Here is a 17529-nt window from a genome sequence, read left to right on the forward strand (position 1 = left end):
ACACAAAGCCTTCCCTGCATGGAAAATTATTGATGCATCATCTGTGTGCGCCTGGAGAAACCGACGCACACCTCCCCATTTTCCACGCATTTGAACGCAAACCAGGTACTTTGTGCTTGCAAGAGACACTGGTTGCTTTTTAAAGACTCTTTTTATCATTTTCTAAAGTGATATCTCAAAGTGTACTTATCAAATCTTGATCATTTTGACCTGCATTTAACCAGGTAAATATTATAAATGTTTCTAAACACTGTCTGGTGTATTTTTGTGGGGATATGCTGTGTTATTGCATGATTTATTGCACAAACACTTTACACATTGCCTTCTAGGTTAAGCCTGACTGCTCAGTGCCAAGCTACCAGAGGGTGGGCACAGGATAATTTGAATTGTGTGTGACTTATCTTGACTAGAGTGAGGGTATTTGCTTGGGCAGGGGGTAACCTGACTGCCATCCAAAGACCCCATTTCTAACAGTTGTCTCTTAAGTTAAGCCTGTGCTAAGCCACTAGAGGGCATCACAATGATGGTGCCAGAGAGGGTAGGCAGATTGCTTGCTCAGAGCAGTCTTTGAGGTTGACCAGAGTGGACCATTTGCAGAAGATGAGGTAAATGGACACCAAGTGTCATTTCTAAATGACACATGTTCTACCCGCTCCACTGATCAGCAGAAGTCTCAGACCTACCCCTCTCAAGAAAGAAGATCCAAGTTGTAGGTGTTACAAACAAACAGATTACTAATCCAGTTTCAAATGAAGTCCCCACAAAAATAGGTTCATTTGAAGAAAATCAAAAATTTGTTGTATGTGATTTGAGTCTGATAAATCTTCTAGGACGTGATCTATTGTACTCCAAACAGAGTGAATTTCAGACTCATGATGAGGATGTCGAATTTAAGTTAGCTCATCAAGATGCTGTAGTGCTTTACCCAATAAGAACTGTGGAGGAATTGCCCCCAGGATTACAAGAGAATCCAGAAGTGTGGGATTTCACAGTGGAGGATATTGGACAAATGTGTGGTACTAGTCCGCATTGCAGCCAAGCCTAATGCAATATTTCAGAGAACACTGCTATATCACATGACCCCAGATTGTAGCAGGGATAACACCAATAATTGAAGATATGTTACAAAAAGGAATTTTTAGAGAAATAATCAAGAGTCCATGCAACTCACTGATTATGGGATTGCAAAAACAAATGTCAAGTTTAGGGTAGTGCAGGATTTGCGAAAGGTGAATGACATTGTAATCCCATGTTGTCCATGTTGTCCCGTAGTACCAAATCAGACCACTATTCTTTATAAAACCCAGTGCACAGCAGAATGGTTTACTGTTATGGACCTTTGTCAGCCTTTTTTCTTGATTCCATTGCGTGAGGTTAGACAATTTATATTCTCATTGGTGTTTCGATAGAGAGTCTTATCACGGTGTAGAGTCTCACAAGGGTACACTGAAAGCCCTTCAATCTTTAATCAGATCCAAAGATAAATCTGGAGACATTAAACAAAAGGATGACCTTACATCCACAGGCAAAAGAAATGGAGACAGCTTGGCATTATTTTAGACATTTTCTACCTATAGAGACTGTTAAGGCATACAAAAATAAACTAACCTCCTTAATGAATCCATTGGATAAAACTTTTATTATGATGTTAGAGGTGAAACAAACACATTTTGCACATATTGCTAACAAGAATGAAGATGTTGTGAAGACTGTTTGGAAAAAGGAAGAAGATGAGTATAGAAGGAAAATGTCTACACCAGAATAAAATTAGAGAAGAGACACAAAGGGAAGGTATGTGTTTCTAAAAGAGATTTCAAGGCAAAAAGAGAACTGAAGGGAATAGTAACTGCGAGCACACAGTTGAATTATCAGGAGGAACGTGGAAGATTTTACAGTAAGACGATCCAACTATACATGGAGGTTATTTTGTATATGGTGAGAATGCATATTTTAGATTACCTGCAGTGTTTGCATACTCCAATACAAAAACATTAGGGGAAACATTTTTCACAAACTGTGGCAATGAGACATTTAGTACAGCATCCTGGAGCCTGCAATCATAACAGAGTTCCTAGATAGTAAAACTGCTCAGTACACAGAACATTATGACCAAGAGGCATTGTTAGCTGGGATGGACCCTGCGTCTATTGAAACTGACAGTGACACTGTCCAGGGGCACTTGGAGAAATGAAATAACCCACACCTGCATCATCAACAGACCTGTCATGCATAGAACCATGCTCTTGGGATAACATGCAGACTTTTAGATCAGAGTCAGACTGAACCAGATCATTGAAAATGTTTACAGAGATGCAGATAAGTCAATGTCCCCTGAGGGAGGAAACCCCTAGAGTCACTTTGAATGTTTCTATCAATTTCAGAGCACTGTTCATACAGATTTGTTCTGAAAAATGATAAGTATGATTTCTGCCTGTTGTTTCCACCACTGGTTTTAACACACAAGAACCTCTAATTGAAGATTGTGAGATCCAAAAACCTTGCATGTCCCTTAGCTATAGTCAAGGCATTCACCTCTTCAGGGATGTAGCTTGGTGTGTAAGATGTTGGGGATGTAAGCTTTCGGAATAACCACACTGGCATATCTTGTTAAAATATATTATGAGAAGCAGGACACAGAAGGGGCTTAAGAGACAGTGGCAATGAAGAGGAGTGTGGATTGTTAAGCACACCCAAAATCAATAGTTTTCAAACTAACAAAGTTTTAAGGCACAGCCTAGAGAGAGAGAGAGAGAGTGTGTTTTTGTTGGTGTGGGAATGGAAAAATCCAGGGTGAAATCCGACAGGCACCTCACTTTGCCTGACTGAAAGCACCTGTATTTAACTAGTTACCATAGAATACATTTTCTATGGTAGTGTAACACCCCAAACACTCCCTTGAAGCTACACCCTTGCACTTCATATTATGAGGCCTTAAATTGCTTAAAACTACCAATACTGGACAACTAGAAAAGGTATTTCCATGACCATTGTGGCTCCCCACTTTATCAACAGAAGGCATGGCCTTGCTCTAACTGTCAGAGTCACCAGATCCTCGGGGTCTGCGCACGTTCCCAACACGCCCACCACTGAACAGCTCCAAGATTCTGATAGATAAATCATAGAGGCTGAGAGAGTTCAAGAAGGGAAGAGGGGATTAGGAAGGGAACAGCTGGGAAGGAGACCTATAGTAAGAAAAAAGGTTAGAACACACAATATGATCTGAGCTCAATACTAGACTAAGGTTTTAAGCATAGTCATTCTGAAAACATGAGAAATCTAAGAATTAAATTTAAAATGACTAGGTTTCAAGATGGTCAGATACCTGTAATGGAATCAAGATTAATTAAATGAAAACTTTCTTATTCAAGCATGAATCAGAAAAAGGAACATGCATAATAGAAGCATACAATATTACATTTAGAAAACTCTGACCTTTTGTATTTTCTTGAAATGTTTTCTTGAAATGTTTTCAACACAGATTACACTCTTTACAGATATATATTTATATTTATATGCAGTAAACACTATGGAAGAATTGTGTTTCAATGACTTAATACTATATGAGTTCAAGAAATAAATCACACACTTGTCAACTCGAAATCCACCAAACAAATGTCCTAGAATGGTAGTATACAATGAAAAACATAAAATAAACGTGAGGAGAAAATCGCACGTCCTACTGACTCGAATGCCACCATGCAAAATGTCAAGAAATGGTAGCGCGTGATAAACAACAGGGTTTAAATCATCATGAAACGAATCGTGTATTTTTCCGATTCGTAAACCTTTGTGTAAATGTCAAGAAATGGTTGCGCACAATAAACAACAAGCTTTAAAATGATTTTGAATCGAATCGCAAGTCTTGACGATTCGTAACCTCCATGTAAATGTCAATAGATAGTAGCGTGTAATGAAACACAAGTTTTAAAGCTTCATAAAACGAATTGCGCGTCTTGCCGATTCGTAAACGTCCATGTACATGTTAAAAATAGTAGCGCATAATTAAACACAAGTTCTAAATTTTCATTAAACGAATCGCGCCTCTTGCCGATTCGTAAGCGTCCATGTATATGCTAAAAAATGACAGCGTGCAATGAAACACAAGTTCCAAACTGCCACAAAATGAATCATGCGTCTTGCTGATTCACAAACTCCCATGTAAACAATACAAAACACTCAAGTGCACTTTTTCTGAGCTCAAAGCAATATGTTAATCAAATAAATAATTAGACCCTAGAATACGATACTTCTGAAAATAAACGGTGTTGGGAATAAACACAACTACCGTTTTACCGCCCAAGAACAAGATTCACCAGTGAAGCATGAAAAGCAGAGGACTGGAAAATCACATAGGCCAACGGGACAGGAACTATGGAAATAGCTGCTGTTCTGCACCGGGACCTCTGAATAGTGAGCACTGGGATTTGGGCTGGCTTCTTTTATAGAGTCTTGGCCCAGCCCACAACCACGCCCAGGCATGCTGCAGGGAAAGTCTCTGGAAGACTCTGGAAATGGCCACACCCTAATACACTTTGAAAACCTGCAACAATACATTGCAAAGGAACAGTATTTGTAAGCATATTCAAAATCAGTCTTCAGGATTGAACTCTGCAATGCAAAATGTTAAACCACAACATATCAGCAAAATGCATAAATTACGGTGTTTTGAGAGTGCTGGATTTTTGCATTCTAGTCGCCAATAGAGCGCGTAATGCTCTGGTGTTGACACTAACAAACAATTAATAAAGTGGAAATTGCCCAGGCCATTTAGTCTTTCCCTACATGCAAATCACTCAGGGAGTATTGATTTAATAAGGAATTCTACAAGACTTTGAACCATCTACCAACACCGCTACTGTATGATGCAGTCAAAGAGACAGAACAGGCTGGCCCTCTGGGTCCAATCTATACTTTCATATCTCTCTTACCTAAAGATGGAAAGTACTCACTTTCCTTTTCCAGATACCACCCCATATCACTGATAAATATTCACATTAAAATTTGGTCGACATTTCTTGGGACCCAGCTATGCAGGGTGATCCCAGCCCTGGTACACTTCTTACAAGTGGACTTTGCACCAGGCTGCCCACATACATCTGACTATAAAACACTGGCATGCATTCTGTGGAACACTAGGAATGGGGCTACCTGTTTAGGATCCTAGAGAGAACTAGTCTTGAATATTTTATATCTAACATCCACTGGCTATATAAAGCTCCATCTGTGACCATTGCTTGAAATGGTTTCCTGCCTACAGTGATAAAAGTTAGGATGTTTCCTCTTTTATTTTTCCTTGCATTAGAACCTACATCAGCTGTAACACAACATTCAGGTAACATCCACAATATTCAGACCATGTCAGCATTGGTTCAGGCACTTTTATACAACAATAACTTATTACTGACTTTATCAAACCCCGAATCTTCCTCTGTGATGTTCTTGATCAGATAATTTCTGGAGTTCTCTGGTTACAGAATAAATTTGAGAAAATGCACAGCACTTCCTATGTTATGCTCCACTACCAAACTGTGCCTTGGCTTTAAACCTATCTAATGATTGCTTATACACCTCAAATACAACTCACTCAAGTACTTTCTTGAGCTTTGTATGGAGTTTGATCTGCATGACTCCTACATATGGCTGTATTGCTTAAGGAGTTGCCTTTGCCCACATGATGAGCTAGCCACTCTTCAAAACTCTTAGATCGTGGAATAGCTTTGTAAGTGTACCTGAATAAGAGTTGGGAGTTAAGCATATATGGTGCTTACATAAGAGAATTGTTTTCTCGGCCTGCAATGAATGCCTCCCGCCTCTTCTATCAAACACAGTAGGACAAGGAATACTCCCTGGAAGACTGGTCCTTTCTTCTCCAGGACCATGATATTGTTTTACAATTGGTATTGGGACCCCATTTTAACCCCCACTCCAGCTGTTGTTAGGGTGTCCTGAGTGATCGAGGCGTGACACATGCTTTGGGAATGCCTGAAAATACATCCACACAAATCACTACTGTTAAATTGGCTCTCAGAGGTTAGAGGGACTATACTCCACTCAGCACACTTGCCCTACTGCTCAATGTCACTGAGGTAGAAGAATTATCATTTATAAACTCTCATGGATAACCACCATACTCGTGATAGCAAAAATATATACACAGCAGCATTGGTATCAAGTCACTTTGCCAAAAGTAGATCAATTCAATTAGAGCTATAGCAGATAGCCTCAAATAAACAAGTGAATGCACTGTTTATAAAAGCAGAGATCAACAGAATATGTTTGAAGCCCACTTGTCAGCATCTTTGCCACAGGCCTGCACAATGATGAGAATTAGGGTCCCTCACATTATTCAACCCTGCTTACATTGCCAATGTCTCTTTGCTTGATGTGGCCAGTGCATATATGAGGACACACCTCCTTTCCCCCATATGGAACCACACCTTTCATTTATGGCCCCCACACAGCTACCATGCTACATAGACAGGCACATTTATAATGGACTGCTCCACCAAACTTTCTGAACTCACAATCATCATCACACTTCATGCTTACCTCTTCAAAGTCCAGGACCAACATGCCTACGAGACCTGTTTTCCCTTCACAGGGACCTAGATGTCACATGGGAGGTTTCCCCCAACTGATCATTCATGTATCCATGCCCTTCGATACAGGGTCTTAAAATATACAGATATATAGACTGCTGACAGAAACCCTTTGTCCAATGACTTTGGCGTAACATCCCCAAGATTGGGGTAGTGACAATGATCCCTACCCAATGCAATCAGTGTATAACAATCACATGGTCATGTAATGATTCAAAACTGACAATAGCCCATCCATTAATACACATAACATGCATTAGGACAGGCACCACAGAGCCATCCGAAAGATCCCTCTATGGCAGCTGTGAATAATAAAAATGCACAAGACAGGCATTGGTGTTGCCCTACATTGAGTCCCCTGCTTTGTTTGACTTATCGACGTGACTTGTACTGGTCCATACCAGCAATGGCTTTGTTAGCTAACAATAAATACAGAGACCATGGTGGCTTCTACTGAATACTAATACTGCAATACCTCCATGGTTATGTGATTGATCGAGATCTTTATGGAACTTCAGTAATTTCTAATTAGAGCAGACTGCACAGCGTCGGACTGTATGTCCTATTCTCTGTTGTTAGCTCTGTAGTTCTCTATAAACTGATCGGGTAGTGTAAAGTTATTGGATTAAACATTTGTCTTGCTTCCTTCTTATTAAGACCTGGACTGCATCTATGTTTTTAGGTTTTGCCTGTACAGTGCTTGCGCTGTGGTGAAGCCTTTTGTCCTTAAACACAAATCTTAAAAAGGGGCTAAGAACTTGCCCCTTACTTCCCTGAACTTGCCATTCATTCATGCCAGTGTCACTCAAATTTCTTTGCTTCTCATTGGCCAGCACGTCATCTGTTTTCATTTCTTGCTTCTTCCTGCTGCACTTGCCATCACATAGAGCTTGGACCAAGTACACCTTCCAGTTACTGGCCACTGGCTACTGTCCAGTGTCCTTCAACTGGCTGCTCACTCACAAAGTACTTTTTTGAAGAAATTGCAAACAACCACTTCTCAGGTCGACTTTGGAACAGAGTACCAGGTTCGAGTCTTGTTCTGATTTTTTCTCTATTTACTTGGTCTTTTGTCCTGTCTAGTAACTGAATCAATTTGGTACCTGCTTCATGTGTTTTCTCTGTACGTGCTATTATGTGTTGTTTCATTTGGGGCAAAGAAGGTATAAGTCATCGACGGTGAATTCTAGCCCCTCTTCTGTTTTCCTTCAGGGGAAGAAGTACTCGGGTTGAGGAATGCGATTAGAATAAGTATATAAACTGAAGGGGCACAAAGGCAAATGAGAAGGGCGTCAGTTATCTCAAGAACACAACTAAACAGTCCTGGAGGGTCAAAGGAGGGCCTGCAAAGGATTGTTTTATTTATGCAAAATTGTTCACTGATTGACTGGACAGTCTTTCTGCTATATTCTCTTTCAAGAGTAAATACTTAAAATACATAAAAACATAGTTCTCTTGGAATCATATATAGTTATTTTCTTTAAAAAGTGAAACATTTTCCATTTACAAGATGGCCACCATGATCATCTGCTAAATGCTTATCTCAAATCTGAGCTGCCAATGTTCAACTGCAGCCAATAGCTCTTGGTGCCTGGAAAGATTATGTAGAGACTACATTTCCTATCAGGACAATGTGCGCATGCTTAAGTTTGATAGTCTTTGGCAGCACTGCTGGTAGCTGTGAACCGACAGGGGGTGACTGTCTCTGTAGTGAAGATGCAGTGCTGGAGCCATGGGTACGGTATCCTGAGTTCAGAGAGCAGAGAGATAGAGTCCCCGGATGTGAATGGGATGGGACACAGGCACATGACAGTTATTGTGACCTTGATTGCCCGCAATCCTCCTGTGGCCCCACAAAGCTGATATTCGGAGGTTGCAGGGGGTGTTATTGGGGGTGTGATGTTTAGATTCTCCCATGTGCAACCACATACCACACGGCAAAGACAATCCTCTTTCGGATTTGCGCTCACTTGACCCACAGCTGAAAGGTGACCCCATTTTAAATGTGACACTTCCAGCCATGCCTTACATTTTGTACATCACTTTGTCCCATTCTAATAAATATGTGCCAGAACCTACCGCTTTCAACCTCCTGCACAAAAAGCTTAAAAGCAGGCTTAAATCCCACCTATTACTTACCAACACTTAAAACTGGTGTCCTTTCACGTCACTCTTGTTTCCTTTCTAAAAACATTGACAGCACCAATAGATCATGCATAGGCGAAACCTAATGGCTTTGCCAATGCTTCTTTTATTACTGGGTACCAGTTATGATCGAGGGTCAATTGTGCCCTGTATGACCAGAGTGTATCTGCTACATCCATTGACATTTGAAAACTCAATGAATAAAGATTACAAAAAAGTAGAAAATCAAAAAGAGTCATACAACATTAGGAAAACGAAAGAAACAGAAGAACAAAATACAATAAAAGGAATCTAGTAAAAACTAGAAGCAGAAATGAACAGCAATGAGTTGAAACAATTATTCACAAGAACTTCAAAAGACATGATAGTTACAGTACACTGAAATGCGACAGTTCGCACAATTTCAGTTTAGCATTTAGCATTAGTAGCCATATAAAATGTCAAAGCTTGAAATATTTTCCTAACATTCTGTTCATTAAACATAACATGAAAGCAGTCTCTGGAACCGCTCTGCTAAATATGTAACAATTAATAACATTTTGTTCAATACATTCCTTAATCCACAAAACCAATCAAGTCTGCTCTCCATAGAAATCATGGTCCATGCTTCTGTGAATTCTAGAACAGAAAGCAAATAACAGAAAACCTCAAAGACAGCTCGACTGTGATAAATAATTGATGAAAATTACAGCGCTTTACGGCCTCGTCATGAGTAGGAAGCAGTATACCATTGTCACAATGCAATACAATTCTACAACTGACTTCTTAAACCACACCTGCAACATTGGTTAGAGGACTGTTCTTTCCACATGATAAACTGTCTGTTAAAAATCACTTTACCAGAACCTCCTTTTATTCGTCTTTTTTTTCATAACGTATTTCAGAAAAGCAAAAAATGTGAATCTACCAGGTATCAGGTAAAAAGTTTCAAATCCGTATTTTAAAAGAGTAGGACAAGCGAAGAAAGCACCCAAATCCATTGTGGATTAAGGTGTGAATAGTGCCTAATTTGAGAAAGTGGATGCAAGTGAGAGCCATCAGTACTCCTCTTTGGGCACGAAAACTTATTTTTTGCTGACAGACTTCAATCCAAAACAAGAGAAAGGGAGAAGAGAGGCATTTATGAATGAAAATAAAAACCGAAAATAGTGACAAAAAGAGAAAGTGAGGATGAAAAGATCCTGCAAAAATGAGGTAAAGGGGCAAGGACAATAGGATTGTAGGATGGTGGATGAAAGGGTTATGGAGTGGAATAAAGCTTTGATGTTTTGCAACCCCTAGATTCAGCAGCTGCCAGTGGCCCTGCCCGAGGAAATCTTTGGGTTCCGACCTTTATTCCATTACAAACTAAGCACTGGTGCGTGAAGACATGTGGTTGTTGAAACAGTGGTCAAAGTGGGTGGGATCTGAGGGCGGCGACATGCCCATGATACTAATTTAAGAAAATTAGTTCCTCTACTTTTTGTGAAAAGAAAAGCATCCCAGGGTGATTAATTCAGAGTTAAAATACTCCAACTGAAGTGTAGGTGTGGGAATCTCCTGTGCTGTGAAATTGAGGGTGGGGCATCCAGTGCCTTCTTACCAGGGTACCCGCTTGCCTGAAAGAAATATAAATGTGCATAGTGGGTTAATATGAAAAAGCAAAGGGAGCCTAGAAGTTGGCAAGGACTTTAATTGATGGGATCACTTGAAGCTTTCTAATGACACAGATTTATTCTTTTTGAGTGATATGGTAAGGGAGTTACCAGCTGAGCAGTGAAGTGTGTGCTTTTAATGGACAGTTGCACTATGTACAGTTTGGGTATTACTAACATATATATTTTGGAAGCCTTTTATATTAAAACATTTTGTGAATTTTGTATCAGTCTATATTTTACTTGTGTAATCCATGTTTAAAATATTGACTCCCATATTCACAGTCCTTTATGTTACAGACAGGGACCTCGTGACACTAAACATACACAAGTCACTATTCTCCATTGCATCAAACAATAGTCAGTTCTGTACTACTCTGGTTACAGACACAGACCTCTGCATTCCATTAACTAATAGAGGTTTCATAATGTAGGATAGTGCATTTCCCACTGAATAATTAAATTTGAATTTTTTTTAAATTTAAGCTATGCTTTAAATTTATATGCAGTTACCTGAAGATGAAAGAACAAAGAAAAAGGTGGAACGGTATTAGGGAGGAATTCCTATCTTTGGGAATACTAAATATAACTATAGAGTGACAATCTGATTTGATGTGATTTATTTTGTTTTTATTTATTGTATTTGCTATGTATTTGTTTATTGGTTTACATAATCATGTGACCATACATGTGTCTTTCAGTTGTTCATGTAGTAATTCTGAAACCTTACATATGCAGTCTAATTTATTTTTGGGCTTCCTTTGCTTCTTTTATTGAGATTGTGCTAAATATGAACCCAAAGTGAATAAAAGTCAATCATTGTTATAGAAAATATTTTTTTAAATTGGGTCTCTGGTTGGCAGTCAGTTTGCACTCTGTCGAAGCAGGGACCCTCACTCTAGTCAGGGCAAAGGAGATATACACTTAGATAACCTGCTCACCCCCTTGGTAGCTTGGCACAAGCAGTCAGGCTTATCTCAAAGGCATTGTGTAAAGTATTTGAACCAACACACACAGCAATACAGTGAAAACACTACAAAATGGACACAATACCAGTTTAGAAAAATAGGCAATATTTATCTAAATAAAACAAGACCAAAACAACTAAAATACAACACACACAAGTACCGTTATCAATTTTTAAAATAATAATAGTCTTACTCCATAGAAAACAATGGAAACGTTGTTGTTACACAAAGTGCCTGGTTTGTGTAAAAAATAAAGTCGCATGGGCGAGCGTGCATCGGAAAAGTCAGCGATGTGTCGATTCCTTACTCGCATGTGAGGATGTGCATCGTTTCTTCTCCTGTCAGGTAGGCGATGCATCGTTTTTCTCTCCGCAAGAGAACAATGCATCGATTTCCAGATGGGGCACCTAGGATCCACGCAGGTTCGTGGTGATCTTGATGCCTAGCAATGATGCGTGAGAAATCCGGCCACACAGTGTTGTTATCAGCAGACGTAAGTGGCTGTTGCGTTGTTTCTCCCACTGCGATGCATCCATCTCGCAGCTGCGATGCAGGTGGACTGTCAATTTTAGCTGCAAAGCGGGTGGTGCATCGTTTTTCAGCCACGTTGCAGGTGGTGCGTTGAAAATTTCCCTACAAGGTGTTCTGTGCATGGATTTCAGTTCTTGTTCTGCCAACTTCACCTTTCAAGGGCCCAGGAACTGGATAGGGCACCACTTGGCAGAGTAGGAGTCTCAGCAGAGTTCAGCTGCTGGCACAGGAAATCGTTGATGGCCCTGAGACTTCAAGACAGGAGGCAAGCTCAATCCAAGCCCTTGTAGATTCTTAACGAGGAGGAATATACCACGAAGTCCAGTCTTTGTCCTCATTCAGGCAGAAGCAGCAACTGCAGGCCAACCCATCAAAGCACAGTCACAGGCAAAGGGGCAGTACTCCTCCAGCTCTTCAGCTCTTCTCCTTGGCAGAGGTTCCTCTTGATTCCAGAAGTAGTCTAAAGTCTGGGGTTTTGGGTACCACTTTCTGCCTTTGAAGTTGCCCAACTTCAAAGAAAACCAGGGAGTTGGAGAATGCATTGTGTGAGGCCAGGTACAGCCCATTCAGGTGTAAGTGACCACTCCTCCCTCCACTATAGCCCAGATGGCTCATCAGGATTTGCAGGATACACCCCAGCTGCCTTTGTGCCACTGTCTATATTAGATTCACAAACAGCCCAACTGTCAGTCTGACGCAGACAGGGAATCCACAAACAGGGAGAGTCACAGAATGGTTTAAGCAAGAAAATGCCCGCTTTCTACAAGTGTTATTTTCAAACTAACGATCTATAAAACCCACTTCACTAAAAGATGTATTTTTAAATTGTGAGTTCAGAGACCCCAAATGCCAAATTTCCATCTGCTCTCAAAGGGAAACTGCATTTTGAGGATATTTCAAGGCAAACCCCATGTTAACCTATGAGAGAGATAGGCCTTGCAACAGTGACAACTGAATTTGGCAGAATTTCAATGTTAAGACATGTAAAAACACATCACTACATGTCCTACCTTTAACATACACTGCACCATGCCCTGGGGCTAGGGCCTACCTTAGGGCTGCCTTACATGTATAAAAAGGTGAGGGTTGGGCCTGGCAAGTAGGTACACTTGCCAGGTCAAATTGGCACTTTAGAACTATGCACACAGACACTGCAGTGGCAGGTCTGAGACATAATTACAGGGCTACTCAAGTGCGTGGCACAATCAGTGCTGCAGGCCCACTAGTAGCATTTGATTTAATTTACAGGCCTTGGGCACCTCTAATGTACTTTATTAGGGACTTATTAGTAAATCAAATATGCCAATCATGGATAAACCAATTAACAATATAATTTACACGGAGAGCATATGCACTTTAGCACTGGTTAGCAGTGGTAAAGTGCCCAGAGTCTTAAAGCCAACAAAAACTGGTCGGAAAAATTAGGAGGAAGGATGCAAATTATCATTATTATTTTTCCCCACTGGCCAATTATCATGCCCTGCATAGAGAAGTTGGTGTAGCTCACTGCTAGGTCACTTCTCCATTATGTTGCACAGTAGTACATGAGGAAGATGGTTTTTGTTTGGCTTGTTGGGCACAGTTTCATTTTGTTAACTAGAGAGCATGCGAAGAAAACTTATGTAGATTAAGATGTATTCTTTTTGCTAAATATTTGTTTTTATGTTTCCATTAGCATGTGACCATAAATGGGTCTTTCAGTTGTTCATGTAGTAAATCTGAAACTTTACATATGAAGTATATTTATTCTTTGGACTTCCTTGCTACTTTTGATAGTATTGTGCTACATATGATTCTAAAGTTAATGAAAGCCAATCATTGTGATTGGTATAAAATTGAAAATACTTAATGTATTCCTAGTGGCCAATTATCATATCCTCCAAATAGTAGTTTATGTGGCTCACTGCTAGGGAAATGTTTCATTTTATTGCATGGGGTACAGAATAAAAATGATTTTTGTTTGGCTTGTTGGGCCAGTTTTATTTTGTTAGCTAGAGAACATGCAAAGAAAATGTATACAGACTAAGATGTATTCTATTTATTTTGTATTTGTTTATAGATTCCATTAGCAAGTGACTGTAAATGGGTCTTCCAGTTGTTCATGTAGTTAATCGGAAACAGGAAGTCTAGTATTTTTGGACTTCCTTGCTACTTTCAGTAGTATTGCGCTACAAGATATCACAAAGTTGTTGTCCATTATTTCTTCATAATATACATGACAACATTTTAGAAGAGGAAAGTAGGAGATTTGTAAAAAATAATTGAAGAATGTATTTTTCCCATTTACTGCTATTAACCGGTTCGGTGCCTTGGACAAGATGATCTCGTCCAAGGCTACAGTTCCCCTGTGCCTTGGACGAGATCATCTCGTCCTAGGCACAGGGGAACTTGGGGGAGCTCTAGCGCGCCCCCGTGCACCCCCCTCCCCCCCAAGGCGGGATGGAAGGGGAACACCTTCCCCTTCCACCCCCGCCCCCCCCGTGACGTCAGCGCGCGAGCGCGAGCTGATTTGTCACAGGAGCCTCCCCATCGCGCTGGAAGCTCTGCAAGGGTCGCTCCCTGGGGGGCAAATTTATTTTAGGTCATTTCTGCCCCCCCTGGGGGTAGAAACCTCTAGGCGCCAGGGCAACTTTTTTTTTTGTGTTTTTTTTTGTTTTTGTTTGTTTGTGTTTTTAGAGATGGGGAGCGACCCATCAGGCAAGGGTCGCTCCCCAGGGGGGCAAATTGTATTTAGACCATTTCTACCCCCCTTGGGGGCAGATTGGCCGATTTTAGGTCAACCCCGTAGGCAAGGGTCGCTCCCGGGGGGGGGGCAAATTTATTTTAGGCCATTTCTGCCCCCCCTGGGGGCAGATCAGCCTATTATTAGGCCGATCTGCCCCCAGGGGGGGCAGAACCCTCTAGGTGCCAGGGCAACATTTTTTTGTTGGCTTTTTTTTGTTGTTTGTTTGTTTTTTTTAGAGATGGGTAGCGACCCATCAGGCAAGGGTCGCTGCCCTGGGGGGCAAATTGTATTTAGGCCATTTCTGCCCCCCTTGGGGGCAGATTGGCCCATTTTAGGTCAATCTGCCCCCAAGGGGGCAGAAACCAATTGGCAACTGGGATTAGTTTTTTGGTGCCAATGTCACGCAGGGGGAGCGACCCCGTAGGCAAGGGTCGCTCCCGGGGGGGGGTTTGGGGGGGCAAATTTATTTTAGGCCATTTCTGCCCCCAGGGGGGGAAGAATCCTCTAGGCGCCAGGGGAAAACATTTTTTTGTGTTTTTTTTTTTTGTTTGTTTGTTTTTTTTAGAGATGGGGAGCGACCCATCAGGCAAGGGTCGCTCCCCTGGGGGGCAAATTGTATTTAGGCCATTTCTGCCCCCCTTGGGGGCAGATTGGCCGATTTTTGGTCAATCTGCCCCCAAGGGGGCAGAAACCACTAGGCACCTGGGATTTGTTTTTTGGTGCCAATGTCACGCAGGGGGAGCGACCCCTTAGGCAAGGGTCGCTCCCGGGGGGGTGGGGTTTGGGGGGGCAAATTTATTTTAGGCCATTTCTGCCCCATCAGCCTATTATTAGGCCGAACTGCCCCCGGGGGGGGGCAGAACCCTCTAGGCGCCAGGGCAAAAAAAAATGTTGTGCTTTTTTTTTTTGTTTGTTTGTTTTTTTAGAGATGGGTAGCGACCCATCAGGCAAGGGTCGCTGCCCTGGGGGGCAAATTGTATTTAGGCCATTTCTGCCCCCCTTGGGGGCAGATTGGCCGATTTTAGGTCAATCTGCCCCCAAGGGGGCAGAAACCACTAGGCAACTGGGATTTGTTTTTTGGCGCCAATGTCACGCAGGGGGAGCGACCCCGTAGGCAAGGGTCGTTACCGGGCAGAGGGGTTTGGGGGGGGTGGGGGGGGGGGTCAAATTTGTTTTAGGGCATTTCTGCCCCCCTGGGGGCAGATCGGCCTATTGTTAGGCCGATCTGCCCCCAGGTGGGGCAGAAACCTCTAGGCGCCAAGGCAAATATTTTTTTTTGTTTGTTTTTTTAGAGATGGGTAGCGACCCATCAGGCAAGGGTCGATGCCCTGGGGGGCAAATTGTATTTAGGCCATTTCTGCCCCCCTTGGGGGCAGACTGGCCGATTTTAGGAAAAATCTGCCCCCAAGGGGGCAGAAACCACTAGGCACCGGGGATTTGTTTTTTGGCGCCAATGTCACGCAGGGGGAGCGACCCCGTAGGCAAGGTTCGTTCTCGGGCAGGGGGGGTTTGGGGCGGGTGGTGGGGGTCAAATTTATTTTAGGGCATTTCTGCCCCCTCCCCTCCCGGGGCCGGCTGAGCTAGAGGCCAAACTCCACAGGTAGGCACTTTGCAAAAAACACCTCTGTTTTCTGTGAAAAAATATGTTGTGTCCACGCTGTGTTTTGGGCCATTTCCTTTTGTGCGCTCGGCCTACCCACAGAAGTGAGGTACCATTTTTATTGAGAGACTTAGGGGAACGCTGGGTGGAAGGAAATTTGTGGCTCCTCTCAGATTCCAGAACTTTCTGCCACAGAAATGTGAGGAACATGTGTTTTTTTAGCCACATTTTGAGGTTTGCAAAGGATTCTGGGTAACAGAACCTGGTCCGAGCCCCACAAGTCACCCCATCTTGGATTCCCCTAGGTCTCTAGTTTTCAGAAATGCACAGGTTTGGTAGGTTTCCGTAGGTGCCGGCTGAGCTAGAGCCCAAAATCTACAGGTAGGCACTTTGCAAAAAACACCTCTGTTTTCTTCCAAAAATTTGGATGTGTCCATGTTGCGCTTTGGGGCGTTTCCTGTAGCGGGCGCTAGGCCTACCCACACAAGTGAGGTATCATTTTTATCGGGAAACTTGGGGGAACGCTGGGTGGAAGGAAATTTGTGGCTCCTCTCAGATTCCAGAACTCTCTGCAACAGAAATGTGAGGAACATGTGTTTTTTTAGCCACATTTTGAGGTTTGCAAAGGATTCTGGGTAACAGAACCTGGTCCGAGCCCGCAAGTCACCCCATCTTGGATTCCCCTAGGTGTCTAGTTTTCAGAAATGCACAGGTTTGGTAGGTTTCCCTAGGTGCCGGCTGAGCTAGAGGCCAAAATCTATAGGTAGGCACTTCGCAAAAAACACCTCTGTTTTCTTCCAAAAATTTGGATGTGTCCACGTTGCGCTTTGGGGCGTTTCCTGTCGCGGGCGCTAGGCCTACCCACACAAGTGAGGTATCATTTTTATCGGGAAACTTGGGGGAACGCTGGGTGGAGGGAAATTTGTGGCTCCTCTCAGATTCCAGAACTTTCTGCCACAGAAATGTGAGGAACATGTGTTTTTTTAGCCAAATTTTGAGGTTTGCAAAGGCTTCTGGGTAACAGAACCTGGTCCGAGCCCCGCAAGTCACCCCATCTTGGATTCCCCTTGGTCTCTAGTTTTCAGAAATGCACAGGTTTGGTAGGTTTCCCTAGGTGCCGGCTGAGCTAGAGGCCAAAATCTACAGGTAGGCACTTCGCAAAAAACACCTCTGTTTTCTTCCAAATATTTGGATGTGTCCACGTTGCGCTTTGGGGCGTTTCCTGTCGCGGGCGCTAGGCCTACCCACACAAGTGAGGTATCATTTTTATCGGGAAACTTGGGGGAACGCTGGGTGGAGGGAAATTTGTGGCTCCTCTCAGATTCCA

The sequence above is a fragment of the Pleurodeles waltl genome, chromosome 8 (assembly GCF_031143425.1).
Source record: "Pleurodeles waltl isolate 20211129_DDA chromosome 8, aPleWal1.hap1.20221129, whole genome shotgun sequence".
NCBI lineage: Eukaryota > Metazoa > Chordata > Amphibia > Caudata > Salamandridae > Pleurodeles > Pleurodeles waltl.